A 7,500-nucleotide genomic window follows, 5' to 3' on the forward strand; every position below is an offset into this window, starting at 1 on the left:
AGGGCTGGAGGGCCACCAGTGGATGGTCTCAGGGCTGGAGGGCCTCCAGTGGATGGTCTCAGGGCTTGAGGGCCTCTAGTGGATGGTCTCAGGGCTGGAGGGCCTCTAGTGGATGGTCTCAGGGCTGGAGGGCCTCCAGTGGATGGTCTCAGGGCTTGAGGGCCTCTAGTGGATGGTCTCAGGGCTGGAGGGCCACCAGTGGATGGTCTCAGGGCTGGAGGGCCTCCAGTGGATGGTCTCAGGGCTTGAGGGCCTCTAGTGGATGGTCTCAGGGCTTGAGGGCCTCTAGTGGATGGTCTCAGGGCTTGAGGACCTCCAGTGGATGGTCTCAGGGCTTGAGGGCCTCCAGTGGACGGTCTCAGGACTGGAGGGCCTCCAGGGAGTGCCAGGATTTACTCCCCCAAGGGTAATAAACTTCCAGTATTGTGAAGAGTGATGGTTTAATGGCTCCAGAAAATATTGATAGGAGGAAACTTATTTCCTCCTGTGATGTGGTGCGCTGCCTTCCCCTACCACCGTGGAGGGTTCCCTGCCTTCCACTACCACCGTGGAGGGTACCCTGCCTTCCCTACCACCGTGGAGGGTACCCTGCCTTCCCTACCACCGTGGAGGGTTCCCTGCCTTCCCCTACCACCGTGGAGGGTTCCCTGCCTTCCCTACCACCGTGGAGGGTACCCTGCCTTCCCTACCACCGTGGAGGGTACCCTGCCTTCCCTACCACCGTGGAGGGTACCCTGCCTTCCCTACCACCGTGGAGGGTTCCCTGCCTTCCCCTACCACCGTGGAGGGTTCCCTGCCTTCCCCTACCACCGTGGAGGGTACCCTGCCTTCCCCTACCTCCGTGGAGGGTACCCTGCCTTCCCCTACCACCGTGGAGGGTACCCTGCCTTCCCCTACCACCGTGGAGGGTACCCTGCCTTCCCTACCACCGTGGAGGGTTCCCTGCCTTCCCCTACCACCGTGGAGGCTACCCTGCCTTCCCCTACCACCGTGGAGGCTACCCTGCCTTCCCTACCACCGTGGAGGGTACCCTGCCTTCCCTACCACCGTGGAGGGTACCCTGCCTTCCCTACCACCGTGGAGGGTACCCTGCCTTCCCCTACCACCGTGGAGGGTTCTCTGCCTTCCCTACCACCGTGGAGGGTACCCTGCCTTCCCTACCATCGTGGAGGGTTCCCTGCCTTCCCTACCATCGTGGAGGGTTCCCTGCCTTCCCTACCACCGTGGAGGGTACCCTGCCTTCCCTACCACCGTGGAGGGTACCCTGCCTTCCCCTACCACCGTGGAGGGTACCCTGCCTTCCCTACCACCGTGGAGGGTACCCTGCCTTCCCTACCATCGTGGAGGGTTCCCTGCCTTCCCTACCATCGTGGAGGGTACCCTGCCTTCCCTACCACCGTGGAGGGTTCCCTGCCTTCCCCTACCACCGTGGAGGGTACCCTGCCTTCCCCTACCACCGTGGTGTTCTATCAACACCCATGACCAAGCAGACTGTTGCTGTATGTTTGAAAACATGTTGATGTTCGTGTTGTAATCTATAGGTATGATAATTATACGGAGAGACGCTTAGTCATTATGGCTATATAGCTCTTGGAAGGGATATGAGGACAAGGAGCTGGGATGTGAGGATAAGGAGCTGGGATATGAGGACAAGGAGCTGGGATATGAGGACAAGGAGCTGGGATATGAGCATCAGGAGCTGGGATATGAGGACAAGGAGCTGGGATATGAGGACAAGGAGCTGGGATATGAGGACAAGAAGCTGGGATGTGAGGACAAGGAGCTGGGATGTGAGGACAAGGAGCTGGGATGTGAGGACAAGGAGCTGGGATATGAGGACAAGGAGCTGGGATATGAGGACAAGGAGCTCGGATATGAGGACATGGAGCTGGGATATGAGGACAAGGGGCTGGGATATGAGGACAAGGAGCTGGAATATGAGGACAAGAAGCTGGGATACGAGGACAAGAAGCTGGAATACGAGGATCAGAAGCTGGGATATGAGGACGGTGTGGAGGAAAAGATACACCAACCACCTGGTCTATCGGGGATCGAACTCCAACCCTGCAGGAAGCGAATCCGTCTGCTCTACCCACCAGTCCTAGCTCACAAACTCTTAAAGTCACAAATCTGGTTATCGTACATTCTAAGTCCTCAAGCACAACATTGCACATGTTAGTAAGGATAGAAGGAGCAAGAGGAGGGCTAGACTGCTGTTGTGAAGGCTAGGCACGTGGTGGCACCACGCCCATACCGGCGCGCGCACGCCCACAGGGGGAAGACATCTCCACGCCACCACACACTTCAATATATAATGCCAAACCAGCTCCGCCCATTTTCCTTCCTGGTGGAGCTTCTGCCTGGCCTTCCACGCTTCCTCCATCCTGTGGAGGAGAAGGAACAGGAAGGAAAAGGAGGGAAGAAGTGGAACAGGAGAGAAGCTCAGTCAAAATGTTATGCTACATTACCAAAGAGTCCAAAATCTACTTCACTAATCGGTCATCCGTAAGTTAAATGACGGAACTGGTCGTTCAATGTCGTTATATAGTCGTTGTGGGTCACTGTTTTGTGCTGATAATTATACCTCACCTCACGTTCTCTGTGTCGACGCTAGACGTTCTCAGGGTGTTGTCTAGTATCTCTCTCTGCTGGACATTATTGCTGGCTCTTCGTGCCATTACATCATGTCCTCTACCATTGACGCTAAACGCAACGTTCTCTGGGTGTTGTGTAGTATCTCTCTCTGCTGGACATTATTGCTGGCTCTTCGTGTCATTACATCATCTCCTCTACCATTGACGCTAAACGCAACGTTCTCTGGGTGTTGTGTAGTATCTCTCTCTGCTGGACATTATTGCTGGCTCTTCATGCCATTACATCATCTCCTCTACCATTGACGCTAAACGCAACATTCTCTGGGTGTTGTGTAGTATCTCTCTCTGCTGGACATTATTGCTGGCTCTTCGTGTCATTACATCATCTCCTCTACCATTGACGCTAAACGCAACGTTCTCGGGGTGTTGTCTAGTATCTCTCTCTGCTGGACATTATTGCTGGCTCTTCATGCCATCACATCATCTCCTCTATCATTGTTACGTTCACATAGTATTCGCTTCAGTCTTCTTTCCTTGTCAGGTTAGTATTCCTCTATTTCTCTCGTATTCTTTATCAGTTTTTGTCAATTCCTGGTTCTCACTTTTGTTTCAGTATCGTTATTCTTCTCTGTTTTTATTCTTTATTTTCTCGCAGTTAGTCCTCTTGGTGTTGTGTGTATTCTCCCTGTTTAGTGCACTGTGCCTAGACCTCTTGTTCATCATCTTATCCCTCTTCTTCAATCTTTCATATTGTTACTTCTTCTTTTGGTCATTCTTATATTCTTCTCCTCTTCCTCTTTCTCCTCCTCCTACTCCTCTCTTCCTCATCCTCTTCCTACTCCCCTCTTCCTCTTCCTACTCCTCTTCCTCCTCCCCCTCTTCCTCCTCCTCCTGCTCTTCTCCTCCTCCCTATCTTCCTTCTCCTTCTTCCTCTTTCCACTTCATCATATTTAATGACATATCGGTCCCTTCAATCTTCTCCTCCTTCCCTTCTCCCCATCTCCTCACCCCATCTTCCCTGTCAAGCAGTCGTACCAACATTGACGGATCTAAACACAGGGAGGAGAGTGGAGGGGAGAGTGGTGGGGGAGAGTAGAGGGGAGGGAGAGAGAGACTGAGGGAGTGGTGCTGGCACAATGCTTAGATTAGGTTATAGGGGCCGTCCGTGGATCAAAGAGCTGGGTGCTCAATAGAGGAGTTGTATTATGGCCTTACTGTCAACCCTGCTTAGAGAGACCACTGCCTGCTGTCTTGTACTAAGTATGTGAGAGTGTGTGTGTGTGTGTGTGTGTGTGTGTGTGTGTGTGTGTGTGTGTGTGTGTGTGTGTGTGTGTGTGTGTGTGTGTGTGTGTTTGCGCGCGCGTCACATCCCCATGACAAGCACACTCATGATTAATGATTGTACATGATTAATGATTCAATTAACGGTCACTGGTCCTAGTTAATTTAACAAATGTTTTGTGGTCTGAAACTGGCACCTGAAGCCTCCTCTGCTGCCACCAGATCAAGACCTCTGAATTACCTCTGAATTACCTCTGAATTACCTCTGAATTACCTCTGAATTAATACAAAATACACACAACTACCCTCAACCATACGAAAGTTACGTTACATCAAGAACTAGTAGCTATGTGATGCTAAAAAATCCCCCAATTTGCCCAGGATAGCTAATCATAGTCAAACTTAAGACACAGGCCTTTGAGAGTCAGTAATTTCTCTCCTATTTGACCTAATGTAGAACTGAGGTACCCTCAGATCTATCTCTATCTCTAGTATACTAGAGATAGAGACTATCTCTAGCTAGACTAGACTAGACTACACGAAGCTACGCATGAGGATATCATCATGAACACAAGAGGGAATAAGGCAGCTTAGATAGTCTATTCTAGCAAACTCTGGATATGTGAAAATCTACGGTATCAACCATGCATATTTCACTGTCTCACACTCATTGAAGTCACATTGCCTCCAAACAACGATAATTATAATAATAAGGAGAATAAGTAAAGGAAGAATGATAATTATATAAAAGAAAGAATCATTAAACATCACACAATAATAAGAACAATGAAAAGCAAATTAGTAAAAAGAAAAATGGGAGAAAAAAATCATCACTTGGCTTAATGACATGAGTTTATGAATTCATAAACTTGAATCACTCAAAACACAATTTAAAATGCTCTCATGAGTAAGTGTGAGTGTGTCAGACGCAAATAGACAGGAGATACGTCAAGACAGATACTCAGACGTACATACCAGATAGACAGAGCGCCAGACAGATAGACAAGCAGACGTTTATACAGACAGACGTTTATACAGACAGATAGAGAATTAAGAAGACAGACAGGCACACAGTCAGACGAGGATGGAGAGAGGCAGACCAGCAGGCAGACATAGACAGACAGACAGAGAGGCAGGTTGACAGACAGGCAGACAGGCAAACTAAACCTTATCCCAGCTGGCAATTGGGGCCAAAGTGGAATACTTCAGACTGTTGGAACAAAGTGAGGAGCGGCCTTGGGGCGCCATACGGAGCCGCCAAAGACCGCCATCAGCCGCCGTCAGCCGCCGCCAAAGGCCGCCAAAGGCCGCCAAAGGCCGCCAAAGGCCGCCACCAGCCGCCACTGACCGCCGCCAGCCGCCAAAGACCGCCTCTCGCCGCCACAAGCCAGCCTTACTGAAATTAATTCTGGAGTGATTTTATGGAATGGTTGGAACGCCAGGGATGGTCGCCTCTCAACCCCGCCAACCTCTCCCCTCTCCCTTCCCCTCTCCTTCCCCTCTCCCCTCTCCGACGATTGACACAGCCGTCTGTGATGCCACTTGAAGCGACGCAGGACGAGCTGAGAGAGAAAGAGACAGAGAGAGAGAGAGAGAGAGAGAGAGAGAAACATCTTTACGAAACTCTATTGGGTAGGGTTTCTAGAAAGTAGGATTCACTGTGGGATAATGTTTCTATTTGGGTCTCAACTGTGCGTATGTAGGGGTTCTCTGAGCAGTAGGGGGAACAAAATCCTTTTCACCCTTCTCTAGGAGGAAAAAAAAAGGATTTGGGATGGGATAAAATGCACCCAGCGTGGCAGGAATGAGGGAGGATAAGGACTTTCATGGATTGGGGTTAGTATTCACAAAACAGCTAACATGTAGCTACAAAAGTTACTCTTACACAGTAAAAGCTTTGCTCGTAATTAATATTTTCAGAGTCAAAACCATTCTTAATTTAAACGTCATATTCCATACTTTTATGAAGATACACCCACCATTGTATTAAAACATTCAGAGGCATTTGTTATATATATATATATATATATATATATATATATATATATATATATATATATATATATATATATATATATATATATATATATATATGATATGAGAAAGCATCTTTTTATAGTATTACTCTAAAAGTAAGGACGAAAGAGTATTGGAAACTGCAGAAATTGTATTTAAATTACACCCCCCTACCCCCAAAGCTCATTCATGCTTGTGTCTATCCTACGCTTGAAACAACACAGTAATCCCGCGTCCATGACGTTGTCAGGTAATCTATTCCGCAAATCAACAACAGAGAATGTCACGAAAATGTGCTTTTGATATTTCAGTCACAATTTAACTACAAATAACTCAGATTGCGTGAAAATATAGCAATAATGTTTAGCATTTTGGTAAATTATTTTTTCTAAGATCGTTAAATGCCGATAATTTCAACTTTGATTTCGATCACCTCTCAATGATAATTATTTCTATGAACGAGATAAACGGTTATCGACGGAATATTAATGATACCAAAGCCGTTCTTATATTTGTTTTACACAATAATAACATCTTGTTCTTAATTGTTTCAAATTTGTCATTAGTTTTCAGGCAAATAATTAACCACTGTTGCAAAGTGCCAGTGAGTTACCTTTCTTTCCCATACTTTGACTGCGAGGATCAACCACCCGGCGGTCCGGTCTCTGACCAGGCTTCACGGCTGGTGGCCTGTTCAACCAGGCTGTTAGACCCCTGGGAGGGGGTGAGGGGGTGGGGGGAGGGAGAGAGAATTGGCCCGGAGGCAGGGAAGAGATATATGGCATATTGCAATCACAACGGTTTACGAAGTTGCGGTGTTACAACTCTCTAACCACCTCGTTCAAACCATCAAGCTAACAGTCAATACTGAGGCAATGGTAACCAGGTGATGGACAGGTTGCAGCGGCCCCTGTGAGCTTATTGCAATGTCTGCAGGAATGTTTCCTCCTGAGAGACCCGTCTCTCTCTCCTGAGAGAGAGAGAGAGAGAGAGTTCAAAGAGAGAACAAGAGAGTGATTTAATTAAACAAAAGACATGTCGAATGCTGGTCTGTGATTCGTTGGCAGGAGTCCCCTATTTGCACACACACACACACACACACACACACACACACACACACACACACACACACACACACACACACACACACACACACACACACACACACAGCTGAAAGATAACGTATTGTAACACTGGAAGATTACAACCATTATTTTGAGCCTCTCAATGAATTACAAAAGTGCTATGGATGAATTTCCCATTCATTAACCCTTTAGGTAACCCCTTAAACCTTTCGTTATCCCTTCGTTTAACACATCGTTACCCCCCCCCCACCCACCCCCACATCTTCCTAATTGCCGGACCTGACCAAAATTAAATACCTCAAGTTGTTATCCAGCGAACAGAGAGCCCTGAACCACGCTGCAGTTAGCTAGCTAGGAATTCTATATCTACTGAGAACCAATTAGGTCAGCCAGGAATGACCTGTGGTGGTGGTGACAAACTTCCACCACAGGTATACAATGTATTCGAAGTATACATCATTATACAGCGTGTATACAGAGCCCTCTTTATCCAACCTTATTCAACCTTGGCTTCCCCAGAGAGC

At 48.0% G+C, this 7,500-nt stretch overlaps 1 protein-coding gene across 1 annotated transcript in view; it reads right to left on the reverse strand.

The window, feature by feature from the left end:
• Positions 1–7,500, reverse strand: part of LOC123747808 (mucin-22-like) — a 33,875-nt gene that overhangs the window by 1,427 nt on the left and 24,948 nt on the right. The gene's annotated exons all lie outside the window — the stretch shown is intronic.

The sequence above is a fragment of the Procambarus clarkii genome, chromosome 89 (assembly GCF_040958095.1).
Source record: "Procambarus clarkii isolate CNS0578487 chromosome 89, FALCON_Pclarkii_2.0, whole genome shotgun sequence".
NCBI classification, from domain to species: Eukaryota; Metazoa; Arthropoda; class Malacostraca; order Decapoda; family Cambaridae; genus Procambarus; species Procambarus clarkii.